Raw genomic sequence first — 27885 nt, 5'->3', positions numbered from 1 at the left:
TCCTTCCCTCCTTATCCTCCCTCCATCTCCATCCCTCCATTTCCTTCCCTCCATCTCCTTCCCTCCCTATCCTCCCTCCATCTCCATCCCTCCATCTCCTTCCCTCCATCTCCATCCCTCCATTTCCTTCCCTCCATCTCCTTCCCTCTATATCCATCCCTTCATCTCCTTCCCTCCATCTCCATCCCAACATCTCCTTCCCTCCTCCTCTCTCCTCTTTTCACATCCTCACATGTTGTCAGTACTGTTGTAAGTGTTTGACCTTGTCCACCAACATCTGTCCTTCCTTTCCTCCTCCTCCTCTCTGCCTGCCTTGTGTGTTGACAGCAGCAGTACAGGCTGACTGAGTGTTAAATGTATTTTTAATATTTTTTGTGTACAACTTTTTATTATTTATTTTTTTCCCTGTGAGGCGTTCAGATCACAGACAACACACCTACTCATTCAAGGATTTTTCTTTATTATTACTATTTTCTACATTGTAGAATAATAGTGAAGACATCAAAACTATGAAATAACACCTAATGGAATCATGTAGTAACCAAAAAAGTGTTAAATAAATCAAAATGTATTTTATATTTGATATTCTTCAAAGTAGCCACCTTTTGCCTTGATGACAGCTTTGCACCCTATTACTGTACTGTAGGGTTTGTTTGTAAAGACACCAGCACCCAGACAGACTGTGCATCTGATGTGTGTGTTCAATTAAAACAGACTCCAAATTAGAACCATTTGTCAGATTGCTTCTTGTCTCCAGAATGTCACTGTATACGATTTCCATGTTAGGTTGTAAATGTCATGTAGTGGCCAGTCACAGCATCTGTCCTGTATGGCAGTACGTTGTATGTCACGTGACGTTAGCCCCCTCCCCACACACACTCACACCCTCTCTTGATTGTCACTGTTCAGAATGCTGCATGTTAACCTTCTCCAGCCTTAGTTCTGTTAGTCTGAGGCCATCGCTCTCTCTCTCTCTCTCTCTCTCTCTCTCTCTCTCTCTCTCTCTCTCTCTCTCTCTCTCTCTCTCTCTCTCTCTCTCTCTCTCTCTCTCTCTCTCTCTCTCTCTCTCTCTCTCTCTCTCTCTCTCTCCTAATTCAAAAGGTTTACATTACCAAAGTAAGTGGAATAGACAAAAAACTAAAACGTAAATAAACCATCAGAAATTAACAGTAAACATTACGCTCACAAAAGTTTTCAAAAACATAGACATTTCTCTCTCTCTCTCTCTTAGCTCGTATCAGACGTTACTCTGACGTCATGCCCCTCCCAGACTCCTTCATCCAGAAGCAGCAGCTGGACGCCAGCATGGCCGACACCTTCCTAGAACACTTGTGTCTGCTGGACATCGACCAGGAGCCAATCACAGCCCGCAACACAAGCATCATCTGCACCCACGGTGAGTTAAATAACTAATCATCTGCACCACGTATCAAACTCATTCCACAGAGGGCTGAGTGTCTGCGAGCTTTTGCTCTACCCTTCTACTTGATGGATGAATTAAGGTAACTAATTAGTAAGGAACTCCCCTCACCTGGTTGTCTAGGTCTTAATTGAAAGGAAAAACTAAAAACCTGCAGACACTCAGCTACACCATCAGTGAGTTAAATAACCAATCAGCTGCACCATCGGTAAGTTAAATAACCAATCCGCTGCACCATCAGTGAGTTAAATAACCAATCAGCTGCACCATCGGTAAGTTAAATAACCAATCATCTGCACCATCAGTGAGTTAAATAACCAATTAGCTACACCCTCTGTGAGTTAAATAACCAACCAGCTGCACCATCGGTAAGTTAAATAACCAATCCGCTGCACCATCAGTGAGTTAAATAACCAATTAGCTACACCATCGGTGAGTTAAATAACCAATCAGCTGCACCATCGGTAAGTTAAATAACCAATTATCTACACCATCAGTGAGTTAAATAACCAATCAGCTGCACCATCGGTAAGTTAAATAACCAATAATCTGCACCATCAGTGAGTTAAATAACCAATCAGCTGCACCATCAGTGAGTTAAATAACCAATCAGCTGCACCATCAGTGAGTTAAATAACAACATCTGCACCATCAGTGAGTTAAAAAAACACATCTGCACCATCAGTGAGTTAAATGACCACATCTGCACCATTGGTGAGTTAAATAACCACATCTGCACCATCAGTGAGTTAAATAACAACATCTGCACCATCGGTGAGTTAAATAACCACATCTGCACCATCAGTGAGTTAAATAACCACATCTGCACAATCGGTGAGTTAAATAACCACATCTGCACCACTGGTGAGTTAAATAACAACATATGCACCATCAGTGAGTTAAATAACCACATCTGCACCATCAGGGAGTTAAATAACCACATCTGCACAATCGGTGAGTTAAATAACCACATCTGCACCACTGGTGAGTTAAATAACCACATCTGCACCATCGGTGAGTTAAATAACCACATCTGCACCATCAGTGAGTTAAATAACCACATCTGCACCATTGGTGAGTTAAATAACCACATCTGCACCATCGGTGAGTTAAATAACCACATCTGCACCATCAGTGAGTTAAATAACCACATCTGCACCATCGGTGAGTTAAATAACCACATCTGCACCATCAGTGAGTTAAATAACCACATCTGCACCATTGGTGAGTTAAATAACCAATCAGCTGCACCATCGGTGAGTTAAATAACCACATCTGCACCATCCGTGAGTTAAATAACCAATCAGCTGCACCATCAGTGAGTTACATAACAACATCTGCACCATCAGTGAGTTAAATAACCACATCTGCACCATCAGTGAGTTAAATTACAACATCTGCACCATCAGTGAGTTAAATAACCACATCTGCACCATCAGTGAGTTAAATAACCACATCTAACCCATCAGTGAATTAAATAACCACATCTGCCCCATCAGTGAGTTAAATAACCACATCTGCACCATCGGTGAGTTAAATAACCACATCTGCACCATCGGTGAGTTAAATAACCACATCTGCACCATCAGTGAGTTAAAAAACCACATCTGCACCATCGGTGAGTTAAATAACCACATCTGCACCATCAGTGAGTTAAAAAACCACATCTGCACCATCGGTGAGTTAAATAACCACATCTGCACCATCGGTGAGTTAAATAACCACATCTGCACCATCCGTGAGTTAAATAACCAATCAGCTGCACCATCAGTGAGTTAAATAACAACATCTGCACCATCAGTGAGTTAAATAACCACATCTGCACCATCAGTGAGTTAAATAACAACATCTGCACCATCGGTGAGTTAAATAACCACATCTGCACCATCGGTGAGTTAAATAACCACATCTGCACCATCGGTGAGTTAAATAACCACATCTGCACCATCGGTGAGTTAAATAACCACATCTGCACCATCAGTGAGTTAAATAACCACATCTGCACCATCAGTGAGTTAAATAACCAATCAGCTGCACCATCGGTAAGTTAAATAACCAATCATCTGCACCGTCAGTGAGTTAAATAACCAATCAGCTGCACCGTCAGTGAGTTAAATAAACAATCAGCTGCACCATCAGTGAGTTAAATAACCACATCTAACCCATCAGTGAATTAAATAACCACATCTGCCCCATCAGTGAGTTAAATAACCACATCTGCACCATCGGTGAGTTAAATAACCACATCTGCACCATCGGTGAGTTAAATAACCACATCTGCACCATCGGTGAGTTAAATAACCACATCTGCACCATCGGTGAGTTAAATAACCACATCTGCCCCATCAGTGAGTTAAATAACCAATCAGCTGCACCATCAGTGAGTTAAATAACAACATCTGCACCATCAGTGAGTTAAATAACCACATCTGCACCATCAGTGAGTTAAATAACCACATCTGCACCATCGGTGAGTTAAATAACCACATCTGCACCATCGGTGAGTTAAATAACCAATCAGCTGCACCATTGGTGAGTTAAATAACCAATCATCTGCACCATCAGTGAGTTAAATAACAACATCTGCACCATCAGTGAGTTAAATAACCACATCTGCACCATCAGTGAGTTAAATAACAACATCTGCACCATCAGTGAGTTAAATAACCACATCTGCACCATCAGTGAGTTAAATAACCAATCAGCTGCACCATCGGTAAGTTAAATAACCAATTAGCTACACCATCAGTGAGTTAAATAACCAATCAGCTGCACCATCGGTAAGTTAAATAACCAATCATCTGCACCATCACTGAGTTAAATAACCAATCAGCTGCTCCATCAGTGAGTTAAATAACCAATCAGCTGCACCATCTGTGAGTTAAATTACAACATCTGCACCATCAGTGAGTTAAATAACCACATCTGCACCATCAGTGAGTTAAATAACTACATCTGCACCATTGGTGAGTTAAATAACCACATCTGCACCATCGGTGAGTTAAATAACCAATCAGTTGCACCATTGGTGAGTTAAATAACCAGTCATCTGCAACATCAGTGAGTTAAATAACAACATCTGCACCATCAGTGAGTTAAAAAACCACATCTGCACCATCGGTGAGTTAAATAACAACATCTGCACCATCGGTGAGTTAAATAACCACATCTGCACCATCCGTGAGTTAAATAACCAATCAGCTGCACCATCAGTGAGTTAAATAACAACATCTGCACCATCAGTGAGTTAAATAACCACACCTGCACCATCAGTGAGTTAAAAAACAACATCTGCACCATCAGTGAGTTAAATAACCACATCTGCACCATCGGTGAGTTAAATAACCACATCTGCACCATCGGTGAGTTAAATAACCACATCTGCACCATCGGTGAGTTAAATAACCACATCTGCACCATCAGTGAGTTAAATAACCACATCTGCACCATCAGTGAGTTAAATAACAACATCTGCACCATCAGTGAGTTAAATAACCAATCAGCTGCACCATCGGTAAGTTAAATAACCAATCATCTGCACCGTCAGTGAGTTAAATAACCAATCAGCTGCCCCGTCAGTGAGTTAAATAAACAATCAGCTGCACCATCAGTGAGTTAAATAACCAATCAGCTGCACCATCTGTGAGTTAAATTACAACATCTGCACCATCAGTGAGTTAAATAACCACATCTGCACCATCAGTGAGTTAAATAACCACATCTGCACCATTGGTGAGTTAAATAACCAACCAGCTGCACCATTGGTGAGTTAAATAATCAATCAGCTGCACCATTGGTGAGTTAAATAACCAATCAGCTGCACCATCAGTGAGTTAAATAACAACATCTGCACCATCAGTGAGTTAAATAACCACATCTGCACCATTGGTGAGTTAAATAACCAATCAGCTGCACCATTGGTGAGTTAAATAATCAATCAGCTGCACCATTGGTGAGTTAAATAACCAATCAGCTGCACCATCAGTGAGTTCAATAACAACATCTGCACCATCAGTGAGTTAAATAACCACATCTGCACCATCGGTGAGTTAAATAACCAATCATCTGCACCATCAGTGAGTTAGATAACCACATCTGCACCATTGGTGAGTTAAATAACCACATCTGCACCATCACTGAGTTAAATAACAACATATGCACCATCAGTGAGTTAAATAACCAATCAGCTGCACCATCAGTGAGTTAAATAACAATATATGCACCATCAGTGAGTTAAATAACCACATCTGCACCATCAGTGAGTTAAATAACCACATCTGCACCATCAGTGAGTTAAATAACCACATCTGCACCATCAGTGAGTGAAATAACCAATCAGCTGCACCATCAGTGAGTTAAATAACCAACTAGCTGCACCATCAGTGAGTTAAATAACCAATCAGCTGCACCATCAGTGAGTTAAATAACCAATCAGCTGCACCATCAGTGAGTTAAATAACCAATCAGCTGCACCATCAGTGAGTTAAATAACAATATCTGCACCATCAGTGAGTTAAATAACCAATCAGCTGCACCATTGGTGAGTTAATTAACCACATCTGCACCATCAATAAGTTAAATAACCAATCAGCTGCACCATCAGTGAGTTAAATAACAATATCTGCACCATCAGTGAGTTAAATAACCAATCAGCTGCACCATTGGTGAGTTAATTAACCACATCTGCACCATCAGTGAGTTAAATATCCAATCAGCTGCACCATCAGTGAGTTAAATAACCAATCAGCTGCACCATCAGTGAGTTAAGTAACCTTTTGTTTTGTGTAGCGTGTGTAGGTAGACCCGTGTGGCTCAGTTGGTAGAGCGTGGTGTTTGCAATGCCAGGGTTGTGGTTTAGATTCCCACGGGGATCATGAACAAAAAAGTATGAGAATCACTGCACTCACTACTATGTGTCTGTCTGGATTAGAGTGCCTGCTAAATGTAGGGACAGTATAGGTAGGCAGAGTTGACCTAGGGTAGAACTGTATGGGCTAGGGGTTGGAGCTCAGTAGATCTAGGTTGGTGTGGTGTTGGCTGGCAGGCTGGGTATTGGTGATTGGCATCCCACTGACTGCACTATTGATGATGTATCAAAGTGGATTGATTGACCAATGAACTGCTGGACAACCCATGGTCTCTGTTGTCTCTTGTTCTCTCTCTCAGGGCCTGCGTCTCGCTCCATCCCCAAACTGCAGGAGATGGTGAAGGCAGGAATGAACATCGCTCGACTCAACTACTCTCATGGCTCTCATGGGGTTTGTTTGTCTCTGTCATAACCTGTCTCGCAAGTAATCACTGATCTGACACAACTGTCAATCATATCAGTTTAGCAACAGATTTTCTCTCTTTCTCTCTCTCCCTGTCTCCCTCCTTCAGTACCATGGTGAGACCATCAAGAACATCCGGGAGGCGGTCGAGACCATAACCACTGACCCTTTATATTACAGGCCAGTAGCCATCGCTTTGGATAACAAAGGCCCTGAAATACGCACAGGCCTGGTTCGAGGGGTAAGCCAGCATTTCATCACTACTTAACATTCTATCCAATGGGCTTACATTCACTACATCCCGACTGGTCAGTAGTCCAGTTTAGGGTGAGGGTCAACAGACCAGGAGAGTGTGACCAGTGTTGACTGACCATGCTGGTTGCTTTGGGGGTGTCCTATCCTGGACACAGACACAGATTGTGCAACAGTATCAACAGTAGTGAGAAAGATGCTTTCTCAGCATCAGAACAGGACAAGTGTTTGGGCACCAGAGGAGGCTGGTGGGAGGAGCTATAGGACGGGCCCAATGTAATGGCTGGAATGGAATACATGGAACAGTATCAAACACATCAAGCATATGGACATGTTTGACTGCGCTCCATTTATTCCATTGCAGCCATTACAATGAGCCCGTCCTCCTATAGCTCCTCCCACCAGCCTCCTCTGTTGGGCACTGATCTGTTTGTTATAGCACCAGTCCTGCCGATGGAATATTCAATATATTCAATATATTTTAGAAATGAAATGTGTCTGCTACATTCTATGTGTTCTATGTGTGAGGAAGAGAAGGCAATGTCTAGCATGTGTGTGTGTGTGCATGTCTGCATGCCATTTCTTACTAGCACTGACTTTGCTGATAGCTACTTTATTGAGGAAAAGTTTTACTTACTATATGACTGTGACGCGTAGTTGTCTCACCTAGCTATCTTAACTTCTTGACGCACAGATCCCTTTAGCGGGATCATTTTCATCAACAACCGCTGCATTGCAGAGCACCAAATAAAAAAAAAGATTGCTAAAAAAATTGTATTCATGAAATCACAAGTGCAATATAGCAAAACACAGCTTAGCTTGTTGTTAATCCACCTGTCATATCAGATTTCGAAAATATGCTTTACAGCGAAAGCAATCCAAGCGTTTGTGTGAGTTTATCGATCACTAGACAAAACATTAAGAACACCTAGCAGCAATGTATACTGGTCACGAAAGCCAGAAAAGCAATAAAATGAATCGCTTACCTTTGATGATCTTCAGATGTTTGCACTCACGAGACTCCCAGTTACACAATAAATGTTCCTTTTGTTCGATAAAGATTATTTTTATATCAAAAAAACATTTGTTTGGCACGTTATGTTCAGTATTCCACAGCCTTAGGCAGGTCATCAAGGCTTGACGACATCCGAGTTTTGATAAATCTCGCTCATTTTTCAGAATAAAAGCTTTAAACTATGTCTAAAGACTGTTCACACCCTGAGGAAGCCATTGGAAAAGGAATATGGTTGATATCCCTTTAAATGGACGAAAGGCAGGCAATGGAACAGTGATTTTTCAAAATAAAAGGCCCTTCCGGGTTGGATTTCCTCAGGTTTTCGTCTGCAAAATCAGTTATGTTATACTCACAGACAATATTTTGACAGTTTTGGAAACTTTAGAGTGTTTTCTATCTGTGCTGCAGTATGCCACAACTTTTGAAAGGAAGAACCACTGTACATGATCATACTGCACAGTCCTGGAGATAGACAAGCCATAAACAAATAAACATTCTCTACTTCTATCTCATGATCTGTTCTCATCACCTCCCTTCCTTCTCTCCCTCTCTCCTCTCTCCAGGTCCAGACTGGGTGGAGGCACTGGTAGAGAGTGGCGGTGTTCTGGGCAGCCGTAAGGGGGTCAACCTGCCGGGGTGTGACCTGGTGGACATGCCCGCTGTGAGTGAACGTGATGAGGGGGACCTGAGGTTCGGCGTGGCCCAGGGGGTGGACATGGTGTTCGCCAGCTTCATCCGCTGTGGCCAGGATGTCAGGGAGGTCCGACGGGCCCTGGGGCCCTTCGGAAAGGACATCAAGGTGATCAGCAAGGTGTTGAGTCGCCAGGGAGTACATAAGTGAGTGTGTGTGGAGGAGAAGAGAGAGAGGAAGAGATACACACAGAGTCAGCAACATGAATAGAATAACTTTCATTGAAGAGTTACAGTCTCAGATTTACACATGAACAGCGTGTATCTTCAGCCTCAGTAGATGGATACCCTGCTGTCAATACCTGCCATTGGCCTTGGAACCACATGACTCGTTCTGTATCTCTAAGAATAAGATTCTATAATCTACAATACATACAGTAAGACAAGACAACCATACTCCTGAAAGGTTTTCCCCTTTTATTTAACTAGGCAAGTCAGTTAAGAACAAATTCTTATTTTCAATGACGGCCTAGTGGGTTAACTGCCTTGTTCAGGGGCAGAATGATAGATTTTTTACCTTGTCAGATCAGCGATTCAATCTTGCAACCTTTTGGGTACAAGTCCAACGCTCTAACCACTAGGCTACCTGCCGTCCCAAGTTGTATGCTCTACCAGCTAAAATAGAGCAAGGCTTCAGAGTAGGAAATCTAAAAATGTTTGTTGTTGTTGTTGACCAGATACTATGCTATTTCACAGTAAACAAATGATCAACTGACTCAGCATGCTTATAGGTAAGGGCACTTACACAAATGACTGATGATTGGCTGAGAGAAATTGATACTAAAAAGATTGTGGGAGCTGTTTGGTTAGTCTTCAGTGCAGCTTTTAACATTATTGATCATAATGTTCTGCTGGAAAAACATCTGTGTTATGGTTTTACACCCCCTGCTATACTGTGGATTAGAGGTACCTGTCTAACAGAACACAGAGGGTGTTCTTTAATGGAAGACTCTCCAACATAATCCAGGTAGTCGGGCATACCTAGGGCTCTGGCGGTCATGAAATGTTGTCAGCTGGTGATTGTCAAGCAAATTACTGCCAGTCTCACTGTAATTGACCTTTAATTGACATAAACATGTTTAGCATCAATTGTACCGATAATTAACATAATGTCACGCCCTGGCCATAGAGAGGTTTCTATTCTCTATTTTGGTTAGGCCAGGGTTTGAATAGGGTGGGCATTCTAGTTTCTTTATTTCTATGTTTTCTATTTCTTTGTGTTTGGCCGGGTGTGGTTCTCAATCAGAGGCAGCTGTCTATCGTTGTCTCTGATTGAGAACCATACTTAGGTAGCCCTTTTTTCCACCTGTCTTTGTGGGGGAGTTGACTTTGTTTAGGGCACATAGCCTTTAGCTTCACGGTTTGTTTTGTAGTATTTATTGTTTTGTTCGGCGTCATTTTTATAATAAAAGAAAATGTACGCTCACCACGCTGCACCTTGGTCTTCCTTCAACGACAGCCGTGACGAACTTCCCACCAACAATGGACCAAGCAGCATGGTAAGGAGGAGCAGCGTGTCCAAGATTCATGGGAGAAGATCCAAGACGGTAAGGGACCCTGGAGGCAGGCTGGAGAGTATCGCCGTCCACGGGAGGAACTGGAGGCAGCAAGAGCAGAGCGGCAGCGTTACGAAGGGACTCGGCTAGCAAGGAAGCCAGAGAGGCAGCTTCAAGAAATGTGGGGGGGGGCACACGGGGAGTGTGGCTGAGTCAGGTTGGAGACCTGAGCCAACTCCCCGTGCTTACCGTGGCGAGCGTCGTACTGGTCAGGCACCGTGTTATGCGGTGGAGTGCACGGTGTCTCCAGTGCGCGTGCACAGCCCGGTGCGCTACCTTCCAGCTCCCCGAATCGGCCGGGCTAGAGTGGGCATCCAGCCAGGTCGGAGGATGCCGGCTCAGCGCATCTGGCCGCCAGTACGTCTCTAAGGCCCGGGATATCCTGCGCCGGCTCTGCGCACTGTGTCTCCGGTGCATCTGCACAGCCCAGTACGTCCTGTGCCTGCGCCCCGCATCTGCAGGGCGAAAATAACCATCCAGCCAGGACGGCTTGTGCAGGCTCTATGCTCAAGACCTCCAATGCGCCTCCACGGCCCAGTGTATCCGGTGCCTCTGCCTGGGACAGGGCCTCCTGTATGTCTCTCCAGCCTGGTGAGTCCTGTGCCTGTGCCTGCGCCTAGAACTAATCCTCCCGTATGTCTCCCCAGCCTGGTGAGCCCTGTGGCAGCTCAACGTACCAGACTGCCCATACGTCTCCTCCCTCCAATGATGATCCATGGCACGAAGCCTCCAGTGATGATCCATGGCAAGAAGCCTCCAGTGATGATCCATGGCAAGAAGCCTCCAGTGATGATCCATGGCACGAAGCCTCCAGTGATGATCCAGTCCAGAGTCTCCAGCGACGGCCTCCAGTCCGGAGCCTCCAGCGATGGCCTCTAGACCGGAGCCTCCAGCGACGGCCTCCACTCCGGGGCCCCCAGCGAGGGTCCTCAGTCCGGGGTCGGCGGCGAGAGTCCTCAGTCCGGGGTTGGCGGCGAGGGTCCCCGCACCAGAGGCGCCACCAAAGTGGGGGGAGCCAGAGGCGGAGGGGGGTCTATGTCCCACACCAGAGACGCCGCCGTAAAGGAAGCCCACCCAGACCCTCCCCTTTAGAGTCAGGTTTTGCGGCCGGAGTCCGCACCTTTGGGGGGGTACTGTCACGCGCTGGCCATAGAGGTTTTTATTTTCTATTTTGGTTAGGCCAGGGTATGACTAGGGTGGGCATTCTAGTTTCTCTATTTCTATGTTTTCTATTTCTTTGTGTTTGGCCGGGTGTGATTCTCAATCAGAGGAAGCTTGTTCGTGACATGTTCGTCATCATTTTTATAATAAAAGAAAATGTACGCCGACCACGCTGCACCTTGGACTTCCTTCAACGACGGCCGTGACACATAAACACGTTTTGCATCTCCTGGCTTCCACACACAGCCTACAAGCCACTGATGCAGACCTTTGGAACATCTACATTTTAAAAAGTTGAATAAATCTATTTAATATAGCCTACACCTTCACAATAAATCCATTATTTATTTTAGGCAGGTCTAAAGAATCATGATATGAAGAAAATGTAGTCTATTTAAGAAGAACAGAATAGCATACTCTTGAGTTGTCCTAATGTTAGGCCCTGATCTGGCTATGCCATATGGCTGTGGTGTCACGTTCCTGACCTGTTTTCTGTTAGTTTGTGTATGTGTTAGCTGGTCAGGACGTGAGTTTGGGTGGGCAGTCTATGTTTTCTGTTTCTATGTTGGTTTAAGGGTGACCTGATATGGCTCTCAATTAGAGGCAGGTGGTTTTCATTTCCTCTGATTGAGAGCCATATTAAGGTAGGTGTTTTCACACTGTTTGTTTGTGGGTGGTTGTCTCCTGTGTCTGTGTGATGTTACGCCACATGGGACTGTTTCGGTTTTGTTTGTTCGGTTTATGTAGTCTGTTCCTGTTTTCATGCGTTCTTCGTTATACGTAAGTTCTTATGTTCAGGTGCGTCTACGTCGTTTGTTGTTTTGTAGTTATTCAAGTATAGTTCGTTTTCTGTCTATGTCGTGTCTTGTTTAAATCAATAAATCATGTCATCATACCTCGCTGCATATTGGTCTTCAGATCCCTCTCTCCTCTCCTCGTCTGAGGAGGAGGAGGATTTAGAGTATCGTAACATGTGGGCTACACTAGTTCATTTAGCAGACAAGATTTGCTTAGAATCCCTTGGCATTATGAAGAATACAATTGAACATAGCTCAATAAAATAGAATGGATATTTTCTACAAACAATTGTGGCTATTCTGTGTTGAACGGTTAACAAAGAATCTGATCCTCCTATATGCTTAATTTAGAGTTATTTGTGCAACTTTAGTTGTAATATAACTGTTGGGCTATATGTTTAGATTTGAAATACATTCTGAGGCTGCATGATAGGACTCTGCTTTCTTGACATCGCTATCAACAAAACAAGTCCTACAGGCTCTGGTTTTATAGCACCAGGACTACTGCTCAGTCATACTGTATGGCCAAGTGTCACAAAGAGGGACATAGGCAAATTAGTTAGCCCAGAACAGAGCAGCATGGCTGGGCCTTAAATGTACACAGAGAGCTAACTTTATTAACATGCATGTCAATCTCTCCTGGCTCAAAGTAGAGGAGCAATTGACTGCATCACTGCTTGTCTTTGTGAGAGGTATGGACATGTTGAAGGCACGGAGCTGTCTGTTCAAATGACATGCACACAGCTCAAACACCCATGCATACCCCACAAGGCATGCCATTGCCACCAGGGGTCTCTTCACAGTCCCCAAGTTCAGAAAATACTCTGGGAAATGCATAGTACTACATAGAGCCATGGCTACATGGAGCTATTCCACATCAAATAACTCAAGCAAGCAGTAAAATCAGATACCTTATGGAACAACGCGGACTGTGAAGAGACACACACACACAGGCACTCACAAACGCATACGCACAGGCATGCTAACACACGCACTCTACACACACATACATTGTAATGTTGTAATATTGTTTTATTGTGTTATACATTTTGTATTATAGATACACTACAGTATACAGTACCAGTCAAACATTTGGACACACCTACTCATTCCAGGGCTTTTCTTTATTTTTACTATTTTCTACATTGTTGAATAATAGTGAAGACATCAAAAACTATGATCAAGGCGAACTGGCAACAGACAAACAAAGAACACAGGTATAAGTACACTGGAGATAATGGAGAAGATGGGCGACACCTGGATGGGGGTGGAGACAAGCACAAAGACAGGTGAAACAGATCAGGGTGTGATAACTATGAAATAACACACATGGAAACATGTAGTAACCAAAAAAGTGTTAAACAAATCAAAATATAATTTATATTTTATATTCTTCAAAGTAGCCATTTTTTGCCTTGATGACAGCTTTGCACACTCTTGGCATTCTCTCAACCAGCTTCAGGATGTAGTCACCTGGAATGCATTTCAATTAATAGGTGTCCCTTGTTAAAAGTACATTTGTGGAATTTCTTTCCTTTTTAATGCGTTTGAGCCAATCAGCTGTGTTGTGGCACGGTAGGGGTGGTATACAGAAGATAGGCCTATTTAGTAAAAGACCAAGTCCATATTATGGCAAGAACAGCTCAAATAAGCAAAGAGAAATGACAGTCCATCATTACTTTAAGACATGGAGGTCAGTCAACCCAGAAAATTTCAAGAACTTTGAAAGTTTCTTCAAGTGCAGTCGTAAAAACCATCAAGCGCTATGATGAAACTGGCTCTCACGAGGACCGCCGCAGGAAAGAAAGACCCAGAGTTACCTCTGCTGCAGAGGATAAGTTAATTAGAGTTACCAGCCTCAGAAATTGCAGCCCAAATAAATGCTTCAGAGTTCAAGTAATAGACACATCTCAACATCAACTGTTCAGAGGAGACTGAATGAATCAGGCCTTCATGGTCGAATTGCTGCAAAGAAAAGGACTAAAGGACACTACTAAAGGATACCAATAATAAGAAGAGACGTGCTTGGACCAAGAGACACGAGCAATGGACATTAGACCGGTGGAAATGTTTGTTTCCAACCGCCATGTCTTTGTGAGACACAGAGTAGGTGAACGTATTATATCCACATGTGTGCTTTCCACCGTGAAGCATGTAGGAGGAAGTGTGATGGTGTGGGGGTGCTTTGCCAGTGACACTGTCAGTAATTTATTTAGAATTCGAGGCACACTTAACCAGCATGGCTACCACAGCATTCTGCAGCGATACGCCATCCCATCTGGTTTGCGCTTAGTGGGACTATCATTTGTTTTTCAACAGGTGTCACATTTGTCGTATGGAGGAAGAGAGGAGGACCAAGGCGCAGGGTGATACAGGAAGAACACTTGACAAACTATACAAAAAACAACAAAACGAACGTGAAGCTATATACGAAAAGTGCAGACACAGGCAACTTACACATAGACAATAACCCATGAAATACCCAACAGAATATGGCTGCCTAAATATGGTTCCCAATCAGAGACAACAATAAACAGCTGCCTCTAATTGAGAACCAATCTAGGCAACCATAGACATACAAACACCTAGACAAGTAAACACCCAATAAACATACAAAACCCCTAGACAAGACAAAACACATACATCCCCCATGTCACACCCTGACCTAACCAAAATAATAAAGAAAACAAAGATAACTAAGGTCAGGGCGTGACAGTACCCCCCCCCCAAAAGTGCGGGCTCCGGCCGCAAAACCTGACACAGAAGGGGAGGGTCCGGGTGGGCCTTCTTACGGCGGCGGCTCGGGTGTGGGACGTGGACCCCACTCCACCATAGTCATTACCCGCTTTGGTGGCGTCTCTGGTGCGGGGACCCTTGCAGAGAGTCCCGGACTGAAGACCATCGTAGAGGGCGCTACTGGACGGAGGGGCAGCTCCGGACTGAGTGGTAGCTCCGGACTGAGGGGCAGCTCCGGACTGAGGGGCAGCTCAGGACTGACGGGGCAGCTCCGGACTGACGGGCAGCTCCGGACTGAGGGTCAGCTCCGGACTGAGGGTCAGCTCCGGACTGACAGGCAGCTCCGGACTGAAAGGCAGCTCCGGACTGAAAGGCAGCTCCGGACTGAAAGGCAGCTCCGGACTGAGGGGTAGCTCGGGACTGACAGGCAGCTCTGGACTGAGGGGTAACTCAGGACTGAAAGGCAGCTCCGGACCGAAGGGCAGCTCTGGACTGAGGGACAGCTCAGGACTGAGGGGTAGCTCAGGACTGAGGGGCAGCTCCGGACTGACGGGCAGCTCCGGACTGAAGGACAACTCAGGACTGACGGGTAGCTCAGGACTGAGGGGCAGCTCCGGACTGACGGGCAGCTCCGGACTGAAAGGCAGCTCCGGACTGGCGGGCGGCTCTGGCAGCTCCTGACTGGCGGGCGGCTCTGGCAGCTCCTGACTGGCGGGCGGCTCTGGCAGTTCCTGACTGGCGGGCGGCTCTGGCAGCTCCTGACTGGCGGGCGGCTCTGGCGGCTCCTGACTGGTGGGCGGCTCTGGCGGCTCCTGACTGACGGGCGGCTCTAGCGGCTCAGGACAGACGGGCGGCTCTGACGGCTCAGGACAGACGGGCGGCCCAGGCGGCGCTGGACAGACGGGCAGCTCAGGCGGCGCTGGACAGACGGGCAGCTCAGGCGGCGCTGGACAGACGGGCAGCTCAGGCGGCGCTGGACAGACGGGCAGCTCAGACGGCGCTGGACAGACAAACAGCTCAGGCGGCGCTGGACAGATGGGCAGCTCAGGCGGCGCTGTACAGACGGGAGCAGGAACAGGGCCTACTGGACCCTGGAGGCGCACAGTAGGCCTGGTGCGTGGTGCCGGAACTGGTGGTACCGGGCTGGGAACACGCACCTCAAGGCTAGTGCGGGGAGCAGGAACAGGGCATACTGGACCCTGGAGGCGCACAGTAGGCCTGGTGCGTGGTGCCGGAACTGGTGGTACCGGGCTGGGGACACGCACCTCAAGGCGAGTGCGGGGAGAAGAAACGGGGCATACTGGACTGCCGAGGCACACTATAAGCCTGGTGCGTGGTGCCGGAACTGGGGGTACCGGGCTGGGGACACGCACCTCAAGGCGAGTGCGAGTAGCAGGGACAGGGAGTACTGGACCCTGGAGACGCAGTGGATGCCTGGTGCGTGGTACCGGCACTGGTGGTACCGGGCTGAGGACACGCACCCCAGTGCGAGTGCGTGGAGGAGAAACAGGGCGTACAGGGCTCTGGAGACGCACAGGAAGCCTGGTGCGTGGTGTTGGCACTGGTGGTACTGGGCTGGGGACACGCACCTCAAGGCGAGTGCGGGGTGCTGGAACTGGAGGCCTGGTTCGTGGCGCAAGCACCGGAGGACTGGTGCGAGGGGCTGCCACAGGAGAGCTGGTGCGTGGGGCTGCCACAGGAGAGCTAGTACGTGGGGCTGCCACAGGAGGTGCAGGACTAGGGAGGCCCACAGGAGGCCTGGTGCGTGGGACTGGCACTGTCCTTACCAGACGTTTAGCACGCACCTCAGGACGAGTATGGAGAGCTGACTCAGGTAACATCAAATCCCGGACACGCTCCGTCGGGCGGATGTCGTGTCTCATGCACCAACACAGCAACTCCCTCATTTCACTCTCCTCCAATACCCCATTAATTCTTTCACAGTCTCTGTTTCACTCCCCTTGCTCACCTCCAATTACACCCCGACTGGCTCTGGTACCATCTTCGGCTCCTCACGGTAAGCACGGGAAGTTGGCGCAGGTCTCCTACCTGAACTCGCAACACTCCCCAAGACATTTTTGGGGCTGCCTCACAGGCTTCCAGCCGCGCTGCCGAGCTAGCTCCTCATAATGCCGCCTCTCGGCTTTCGCTGCCTCCAGCTCTGCCTTGGGGCGGCGATATTCACCCGGCTGTTCCCATGGTCCCTTGCCGTCTAATATTTCCTCCCAAGTCCATTGCTCCACAAAGCGCTGTTCCTTCCTTTCACGCTGCTTGGTCCAGTTGTGGTGGGTTATTCTGTCACGTTCGTTTGTTGTTTTGCATAGTTTGTTTAAGTGTTCTTCGTTTCGTTAAATAAATAGAAGAATGTATTCTTATCACGCTGCGCCTTGGTCCTCCTCTCTTCAACCAAACGACGAACGTGACAACAGGACAATGACCCAACTCACCTCCAGGCTGTGTAAGGGCTATTTGACAACGAAGGAGATTGATGGAGTGCTGCATCAGATGACCTGGCCTCCACAATCACCCAACCTCAACCCAATTGAGATGGTTTGGGATGAGTTGGACTGCAGTGTCAAGGAAAAGCAGCCAACAAGTGCTCAGCATATGTGGGAACTCCTTCAAGACTGTTGTAAAAGCATTCCAGGTGAATCTGGTTGAGAGAATGCCAAGCGTGTGCAAAGCTGTCATCAAAGCAAAGGGTGGCTACTTTGTAGAATCTAAAATCTAAAATATATTTGGATTTGTTTTACACTTTTTCGTCACTACATGATTCCATATGTGTTATTTCATAGTTTTGATGTCTTCACTATTATTAAAATAGTAAAAATAAAGAAAAACCCTTGAATGAGTAGGTGTGTCCAAACTTTTGACTGGTAGTGTATATACAAAGTATGTGGACTCCCCTTCAAATGAGTGGATTCGGCTATTTCAGTCACACCCATTGCTGACTGATGTATAAAATTGAGCACACTGCCATGCAATCTCCATAGACAAATATTGGCAGTAGGATTGCCATACTGAAGAGCTCAGTGAATTTCAACGTGGCACCGTCATAGGATGCCATCTTTTCAATAAGGCAGTTTGTAAAATTTCTGTTATTGTTTCTGTTTGTAAAAGTGCTGTTATTGTGAAGTGGACGCGTCTAGGAGCAACAACGGCTTAACTGCGAAGTGGTAGGCCACACAAGCTCACAGAACAGGACCATGCGTAGCGCGTAAACATTGTCTGTTCTCAGGTACAACACTCACTACCAAGTTCCAAACTGCCTCTGGATGCAGCGTCAGCACAAGAACTGTTCGTCGGGAGCATGATGAAATGGGTTTCTATGGCCAAGCAGCAACACACAAGCCTAAGATCACCATGCGCCATGCCAAGCGTCAGCTGGAGTGGTGTAAAGCTCACCGCCATTGGACTCTGGAGAAGTGGAAAGGTGTTCACTGGAGTGATTAATCACGCTTCATTATCTGGCAGTCTGACGGGTTAATCTGGGTTTGGCGGCTGCCAGGAGAACGCTACCTGCCAGAATGCATAGTGTCAACTTTAAAGTTTGGTGGAGAAGGAATAATGGTCTGGGGCTGTTTTTCATGGTTTGGGCTAGGCCCCTTAGTTCCAGTGAAGGGAAATCGTAATGCTACACCATACTATGACATTCTAGATGATTCTGTGCTTCCAACTTTGTGGCAACAGTTTGGGGAAGGCCCTTCCCTGTTTCAGCATGACAATACCCCCGTGCACAAAGCGAGGTCCATACATAAATGGTTTGTCAAGATCGGTGTGGAAGAACTTGACTGGCCTGCACAGAGCCCTGACCTCAACCCCATTGAACACCTTTGGGATGAATTGGAATGCGGATTGCGAGCCAGACCTAATCGCCCAACATCAGTGCCCGACCTCACTAACGCTCTTGTGGCTAAATGGAAACAAGTCCCCGCAGCAATGTTACAACATCTGGTGGAAAGCCTTCCCAGAAGAGTGGAGACAGTTATGGCATTAAAGGCGGGACCAACTCCATATTAATGGCCATGATTTTGGAATGAGATGTTTGTCAAGCAGGTGTCCACATACTTTTGGTAAGGTAGTGTATGTAGTGGTAGAGTAGTGTAATAATGTGTTGTAGGGTGTACTGTTTTATTTTAAATGGTGAAGTAATTGCCTTCATCTTGTTTGGACCCCAGGTAGAGTAGCTGCTGCCTTGACAGGAACTACTGGGGATCCTTAATAAATACATATAAAACCACTCTGCAGTATCGTAACCACGGAATTAAATAGAACATTATATTGCTATCTCTGCTATCATAACAGACACATTCCCACTGACAGCGAAGTGATGGATAACCACGTCACTGATAACCACGTCTGGATGTTATAGATCTAGATCTATCACTGACAGCTGACAGCAGAGTGATGGATGAGGATGTGTCAGAACTATATAGGATCTGGATATTATATATCTATGATACATCACCCATATGGCTGTCTGTATATGAATATGTCATCATAAGTCATATCTACTTCTCTCCTTCCTCCTCCTATCCTCCCCCTCTCCATCTCTCTCCTCCCTCCCTTCCTCTCTCTCCTCCCCCCCTCTCCCTCCCTCCCTCTCTCTCCCTCTCTCTCTCTCCCTCTCTCTCCCTCTCCCTCCCTCTCTCCCTCTCTCTCTCCCTCTCCCTCCCTCTCTCTCTCGCTCTCTCTCTCTCAGTTTCTTGGAGATCCTGGCAGAGAGTGATGGGGTGATGGTTGCCAGGGGTGACCTGGGCATAGAGATCCCTGCAGAGAAAGTCTTCATCGCTCAGAAGATGATGATCGGACGTTGCAACTCCGCTGGCAAGCCTGTTATCTGTGTTAACAGAATCTGTAATCTGTGTTATCTGTGTTACCACACAGGTCAGAGGACACACACACACACATACTCACACACTCCTGGAACCATGTTGAGTGTGTTGTATGGTACAGCTCTTGACTCAGAGTGACAGCATAATAGCAGGTTTTTCTATAAAAGGCCAAAATGCACACACACACATGCAGACACACACACACACACACACACACACACACACACACACACACACACACACACACACACACACACACACACACACACACACACACACACACACACACACACACACACACACATAAATACTTCAGGGCATGAAGAGCGGGACAGGGCCAAACAACATACACACGCAGTTGGGATGTGTTACATAGGATATTAGCAACAGGACACAAAATATAATGATGATAACATAGATACTGTCTCTCACAGACACACACACATAGACACGGACACAAACACTCCTCGGTCTCATGTTCTCTCTGTCTCCTTCATATTGACTCATATGGCTAGATTCTGTGTGGAGTCTCACGAATATCAATAACCATCCCTCCACATCACTCTACCCATTCTATTCTCAGTGTCTTCTCTCATGTTGCCCAACCACATCCCTTGTGTGCTGATGTGTGTGACGTCGGTAACGGTGTGTGTGTGTGGTAGATGTTGGAGAGCATGGTAGCCCACCCCAGGCCTACGCGTGCGGAGGGCAGTGACGTAGCTAACGCAGTGTTGGATAGAGCTGACTGTGTGATGCTCTCTGGGGAGACGGCTAAAGGACTGTTCCCTGTCGAGTCTGTGTGATGCTCTCTGGGGAGACGGCTAAAGGACTGTTCCCTGTCGAGTCTGTGTGATGCTCTCTGGGGAGACGGCTAAAGGACTGTTCCCTGTCGAGTCTGTGTGATGCTCTCTGGGGAGACGGCTAAAGGACTGTTCCCTGTCGAGTCTGTGTGATGCTCTCTGGGGAGACGGCTAAAGGACTGTTCCCTGTCGAGTCTGTGTGATGCTCTCTGGGGAGACGGCTAAAGGACTGTTCCCTGTCGAGTCTGTGTGATGCTCTCTGGGGAGACGGCTAAAGGACTGTTCCCTGTCGAATCTGTGTGATGCTCTCTGGGGAGACGGCTAAAGGACTGTTCCCTGTCGAATCTGTGTGATGCTCTCTGGGGAGACTGCTAAAGGACTGTTCCCTGTCGAGTCTGTGGCCATGATGCACTCGGTCAGTGTGTGGAGAGTAGAAAGTCCATTCTATTAAATAATCATTTGGTGGGTGCTTATATTTGTGTACTATAGATGTGTAAATTGGAAATGTGTTTTTCGATATATCCCAACTTCCACTGAGACACCCTCAGAGAGTGGGGTCACGGCCAGCCATTTTCAGCGGCGACCCTGGAGAAATTAGGGTGTTTAAGTGTCTGGCTCAAGGGCACATCGACATATTTTTCACTGTGTCGGCTTGGGGATTTAAACTAGCGACCTTTTGGTTACTGGCCCAACGCTCTAACCGCTAGGCTACCTGCTGCCTATCAAATATGGAGAGTTGGGCTGTAGGACACTTTCAAGGAATCAAAATGTCTGACAAACTTAGATTTTGCGGTGACCTATCCCTTTAACCATTCCCCCTCCATCTCTGTCACACCACACCACACACACCTACAGATCTGCAGGGAGGCGGAGGCAGCCATCTTCCAACAGCAGTTGTTTGAGGAGCTTCGCCGTCTGACCCCTCTGTCCAATGACCCTACTGAGGTCACTGCTATAGGGGCTGTAGAATCCTCCTTCAAATGCTGTGCTGGAGCTGTCATAGTACTCACTACTACTGGCAGGTATGTTGTTATGCACACACACATACACATGTACTGTACATGCAAACACACACATGCTCACTGACTCCAACCCTCTCCCTTTCTGCTCGTTCTATCCCTCTCTCTCTCCCAGGTCAGCCCAGCTCCTGTCCCGGTATCGCCCACACTGTCCCATCGTCGCGGTAACAAGAAGTCCTCAGGTGAGATAGAATACTTGCCCACTCTACGAGTCACAACCCCTAAGGTTAGGTTTAGGATTGTTGTTTGATATGTGGTTGCAGCCTGTAGAGTGGGGCTTTTACCTGCCTCCCTCAGGGTAAAGGCAAAGGCTGTTAGTTTGGGTGGACTGATGCAGTGTGTGTGTTCTGTCTCCAGGTGGCACGTCAGGCCCAGCTGCTGAGGGGTGTGTTCCCAGTGCTGTTCCACCCCCTCCCTGCCCCCGTCTGGGCTGACGATGTAGACAACAGAGTCAACTTCGGCATGAACATAGGTGTGTGTGTGTTGAAGGGGTGTGAGAGAGAGACAGAGAAAAGGAGTGGGAAAGAGAGAACGTAGGTTTATAATCATATGGATGTTATTCACGTCTCTTTTCACTATCTCACTATGTCTGCCTCCCTCTTCCTCCCTCCCTCACTATGTCTGCCTCCCCCTTCCACCCTCCCTCACTATGTCTGCCTCCCTCTTCCACCCTCCCTCACTGTGTCTGCCTCCCCCTTCCACCCTCCCTCACTCTGTCTGCCTCCCTCTTCCACCCTCCCTCACTATGTCTGCCTTCCTCTTCCACCCTCCCTCACTCTGTCTGCCTTCCTCTTCCACCCTCCCTCACTATGTCTGCCTCCCCCTTCCACCCTCCCTCACTCTGTCTGCCTTCCTCTTCCTCCCTCCCTCACTATGTCTGCCTTCCTCTTCCACCCTCCCTCACTCTGTCTGCCTTCCTCTTCCACCCTCCCTCACTCTGTCTGCCTTCCTCTTCCTCCCTCCCTCACTCTGTCTGCCTTCCTCTTCCACCCTCCCTCACTATGTCTGCCTCCCTCTTCCACCCTCCCTCACTGTGTCTGCCTCCCTCTTCCACCCTCCCTCACTGTGTCTGCCTCCCCCTTCCACCCTCCCTTACTGTCTGCCTCCCTCTTCTACCCTCCCTTACTGTGTCTGCCTCCCCCTTCCACCCTCCCTTACTGTGTCTGCCTCCCCCTTCCACCCTCCCTTACTGTGTCTGCCTCCCCCTTCCACCCTCCCTTACTGTGTCTGCCTCCCCCTTCCACCCTCCCTTACTGTCTGCCTCCCTCTTCTACCCTCCCTTACTGTGTCTGCCTCCCTCTTCCACCCTCCCTCACTGTGTCTGCCTCCCTCTTCTACCCTCCCTTACTGTGTCTGCCTCCCCCTTCCACCCTCCCTCACTATGTCTGCCTCCCCCTTCCACCCTCCCTCACTGTCTGCCTCCCTCTTCTACCCTCCCTCACTGTGTCTGCCTCCCTCTTCCACCCTCCCTCACTGTGTCTGCCTCCCTCTTCTACCCTCCCTTACTGTCTGCCTCCCCCTTCCACCCTCCCTCACTGTCTGCCTCCCTCTTCTACCCTCCCTTACTGTGTCTGCCTCCCTCTTCTACCCTCCCTTACTGTGTCTGCCTCCCTCTTCTACCCTCCCTTACTGTGTCTGCCTCCCCCTTCCACCCTCCCTCACTGTGTCTGCCTCCCTCTTCTACCCTCCCTTACTGTGTCTGCCTCCCCCTTCCACCCTCCCTCACTATGTCTGCCTCCCTCTTCCACCCTCCCTTACTGTCTGCCTCCCCCTTCCACCCTCCCTTACTGTGTCTGCCTCCCCCTTCCACCCTCCCTCACTATGTCTGCCTCCCTCTTCTACCCTCCCTCACTATGTCTGCCTCCCCCTTCCACCCTCCCTCACTGTGTCTGCCTCCCTCTTCTACCCTCCCTCACTATGTCTGCCTCCCCCTTCTACCCTCCCTCACTATGTCTGCCTCCCCCTTCCACCTTCCCTCACTGTGTCTGCCTCCCTCTTCCACCCTCCCTCACTATGTCTGCCTCCCTCTTCTACCCTCCCTCACTATGTCTGCCTCCCTCTTCTACCCTCCCTCACTATGTCTGCCTCCCCCTTCTACCCTCCCTCACTATGTCTGCCTCCCTCTTCTACCCTCCCTCACTATGTCTGCCTCCCCCTTCCACCCTCCCTCACTATGTCTGCCTCCCTCTTCTACCCTCCCTCACTCTGTCTGCCTCCACCTTCCACCCTCCCTCACTGTCTCTGCCTCCCTCTTCCACCCTCCCTCACTATGTCTGCCTCCCTCTTCTACCCTCCCTCACTATGTCTGCCTCCCCCTTCCACCCTCCCTTACTGTCTGCCTCCCTCTTCCACCCTCCCTCACTGTGTCTGCCTCCCCCTTCCACCCTCCCTTACTGTCTGCCTCCCTCTTCCACCCTCCCTTACTGTCTGCCTCCCCCTTCCACCCTCCCTCACTCTGTCTGCCTCCCCCTTCCACCCTCCCTTACTGTCTGCCTCCCTCTTCCACCCTCCCTCACTGTGTCTGTCTCCCCCTTCCACCCTCCCTCACTGTGTCTGCCTCCCTCTTCCACCCTCCCGCACTATGTCTGCCTCCCCCTTCCACCCTCGCTCACTGTCTGACTCCCCCTTCCACCCTCCCTCACTATGTCTGCCTCCCTCTTCCACCCTCCCTCACTATGTCTGCCTCCCCCTTCTACCCTCCCTCACTATGTCTGCCTCCCTCTTCTACCCTCCCTCACTATGTCTGCCTCCCCCTTCTACCCTCCCTCACTATGTCTGCCTCCCTCTTCTACCCTCCCTCACTATGTCTGCCTCCCCCTTCTACCCTCGCTCACTGTCTGCCTCCCCCTTCCACCCTCCCTCACTATGTCTGCCTCCCTCTTCCACCCTCCCTCACTATGTCTGCCTCCCTCTTCTACCCTCCCTCACTATGTCTGCCTCCCCCTTCCACCCTCCCTCACTGTGTCTGCCTCCCCCTTCCACCCTCCCTCACTATGTCTGCCTCCCTCTTCTACCCTCCCTCACTATGTCTGCCTCCCTCTTCTACCCTCCCTCACTATGTCTGCCTCCCTCTTCTACCCTCCCTCACTGTGTCTGCCTCCCTCTTCTACCCTCCCTCACTATGTCTGCCTCCCCCTTCTACCCTCCCTCACTGTGTCTGCCTCCCCCTTCCACCCTCCCTCACTATGTCTGCCTCCCCCTTCCACCCTCCCTTACTGTCTGCCTCCCTCTTCCACCCTCCCTCACTGTGTCTGCCTCCCCCTTCCACCCTCCCTCACTATGTCTGCCTCCCCCTTCCACCCTCCCTTACTGTCTGCCTCCCTCTTCCACCCTCCCTCACTGTGTCTGCCTCCCCCTTCCACCCTCCCTTACTGTCTGCCTCCCTCTTCCACCCTCCCTCACTGTGTCTGCCTCCCCCTTCCACCCTCCCTTACTGTCTGCCTCCCTCTTCCACCCTCCCTTACTGTCTGCCTCCCCCTTCCACCCTCCCTCACTGTGTCTGCCTCCCTCTTCCACCCTCCCTTACTGTCTGCCTCCCTCTTCCACCCTCCCTTACTGTCTGCCTCCCTCTTCCACCCTCCCTCACTCTTTCTGCCTCCCTCTTCCACCCTCCCTCACTCTTTCTGCCTCCCTCTTCCACCCTCCCTCACTGTGTCTGCCTCCCCCTTCAACCCTCCCTCACTATGTCTGCCTCCCCCTTCCACCCTCCCTCACTATGTCTGCCTCCCCCTTCAACCCTCCCTCACTATGTCTGCCTCCCCCTTCCACCCTCCCTCACTATGTCTGCCTCCCTCTTCCACCCTCCCTCACTATGTCTGCCTCCCCCTTCCACCCTCCCTCACTGTGTCTGCCTCCCTCTTCCACCCTCCCTTACTATGTCTGCCTCCCTCTTCCACCCTCCCTTACTATGTCTGCCTCCCTCTTCCACCCTCCCTCACTATGTCTGCCTCCCCCTTCCACCCTCCCTTACTATGTCTGCCTCCCTCTTCCACCCTCCCTTACTATGTCTGCCTCCCTCTTCTACCCTCCCTCACTATGTCTGCCTCCCTCTTCTACCCTCCCTCACTATGTCTGCCTCCCCCTTCTACCCTCCCTCACTATGTCTGCCTCCCTCTTCTACTCTCCCTCACTATGTCTGCCTCCCCCTTCTACCCTCCCTCACTATGTCTGCCTCCCCCTTCCACCCTCCCTCACTGTGTCTGCCTCCCTCTTCCACCCTCCCTCACTGTGTCTGCCTCCCTCTTCTACCCTCCCTTACTATGTCTGCCTCCCCCTTCTACCCTCCCTCACTATGTCTGCCTCCCTCTTCTACCCTCCCTCACTCTGTCTGCCTCCCCCTTCCACCCTCCCTCACTGTGTCTGCCTCCCTCTTCCACCCTCCCTCACTGTGTCTGCCTCTCTCTTCTACCCTCCCTCACTGTGTCTGCCTCCCTCTTCCACCCTCCCTCACTATGTCTGCCTCTCTCTTCCACCCTCCCTTACTGTCTGCCTCCCTCTTCCACCCTCCCTCACTGTGTCTGCCTCCCCCTTCCACCCTCCCTTACTGTCTGCCTCCCTCTTCCACCCTCCCTCACTGTGTCTGCCTCCCCCTTCCACCCTCCCTTACTGTCTGCCTCCCTCTTCCACCCTCCCTTACTGTCTGCCTCCCCCTTCCACCCTCCCTCACTCTGTCTGCCTCCCTCTTCCACCCTCCCTTACTGTCTGCCTCCCTCTTCCACCCTCCCTCACTGTGTCTGCCTCCCCCTTCCACCCTCCCTCACTCTGTCTGCCTCCCTCTTCCACCCTCCCTAACTGTCTGCCTCCCTCTTCCACCCTCCCTCACTGTGTCTGCCTCCCTCTTCCACCCTCCCTTACTGTCTGCCTCCCTCTTCTACCATCCCTTACTGTGTCTGTCTCCCCCTTCCACCCTCCCTCACTGTGTCTGCCTCCCTCTTCCACCCTCCCGCACTATGTCTGCCTCCCCCTTCCACCCTCGCTCACTGTCTGCCTCCCCCTTCCACCCTCCCTCACTATGTCTGCTTCCCCCTTCCACCCTCCCTCACTATGTCTGCCTCCCTCTTCCACCCTCCCTCACTATGTCTGCCTCCCTCTTCTACCCTCCCTCACTGTGTCTGCCTCCCCCTTCCACCCTCCCTCACTATGTCTGCCTCCCCCTTCCACCCTCCCTTACTGTCTGCCTCCCTCTTCCACCCTCCCTCACTGTGTCTGCCTCCCCCTTCCACCCTCCCTTACTGTCTGCCTCCCTCTTCCACCCTCCCTTACTGTCTGCCTCCCCCTTCCACCCTCCCTCACTCTGTCTGCCTCCCCCTTCCACCCTCCCTTACTGTCTGCCTCCCTCTTCCACCCTCCCTCACTGTGTCTGCCTCCCCCTTCCACCCTCCCTTACTGTCTGCCTCCCTCTTCCACCCTCCCTCACTGTGTCTGCCTCCCTCTTCCACCCTCCCTTACTGTCTGCCTCCCTCTTCCACCCTCCCTCACTGTGTCTGCCTCCCTCTTCCACCCTCCCTTACTGTCTGCCTCCCTCTTCTACCATCCCTTACTGTGTCTGTCTCCCCCTTCCACCCTCCCTCACTGTGTCTGCCTCCCTCTTCCACCCTCCCGCACTATGTCTGCCTCCCCCTTCCACCCTCCCTCACTGTGTCTGCCTCCCCCTTCCACCCTCCCTTACTGTCTGCCTCCCTCTTCCACCCTCCCTCACTGTGTCTGCCTCCCTCTTCCACCCTCCCTTACTGTCTGCCTCCCTCTTCCACCCTCCCTCACTGTGTCTGCCTCCCTCTTCCACCCTCCCTTGCTGTCTGCCTCCCTCTTCCACCCTCCCTTACTGTGTCTGTCTCCCCCTTCCACCCTCCCTCACTGTGTCTGCCTCCCTCTTCCACCCTCCCGCACTGTGTCTGCCTCCCTCTTCCACCCCTCCCTCACTCTGTCTGCCTCCCCCTTCCACCCTCCCTCACTGTGTCTGCCTCCCTCTTCCACCTTCCCTCACTGTCTGCCTCCCTCTTCCACCCTCCCTCACTGTCTGCCTCCCTCTTCCACCCTCCCTCACTGTGTCTGCCTCCTTCTTCCACCCTCCTTTACTGTCTGCCTCCCTCTTCCTCCCTCCCTCACTGTGTCTGCCTCCCTCTTCCACCCTCCCTTACTGTCTGCCTCCCTCTTCTACCATCCCTTACTGTGTCTGTCTCCCCCTTCCACCCTCCCTCACTGTGTCTGCCTCCCTCTTCCACCCTCCCGCACTATGTCTGCCTCCCCCTTCCACCCTCGCTCACTGTCTGCCTCCCCCTTCCACCCTCCCTCACTGTGTCTGCCTCCCTCTTCCACCCTCCCTTACTGTCTGCCT

At 49.6% G+C, this 27885-nt stretch overlaps 1 pseudogene; it reads left to right on the top strand.

Annotated features, from left to right (window-relative positions):
- Window positions 1–27885, top strand: part of LOC129837100 (pyruvate kinase PKM-like) — a 39007-nt pseudogene that overhangs the window by 3145 nt on the left and 7977 nt on the right.

This window comes from Salvelinus fontinalis, chromosome 38 (genome assembly GCF_029448725.1).
Source record: "Salvelinus fontinalis isolate EN_2023a chromosome 38, ASM2944872v1, whole genome shotgun sequence".
Lineage (NCBI taxonomy): Eukaryota > Metazoa > Chordata > Actinopteri > Salmoniformes > Salmonidae > Salvelinus > Salvelinus fontinalis.
This window is presented reverse-complemented; position numbering and strand designations above follow the sequence as displayed.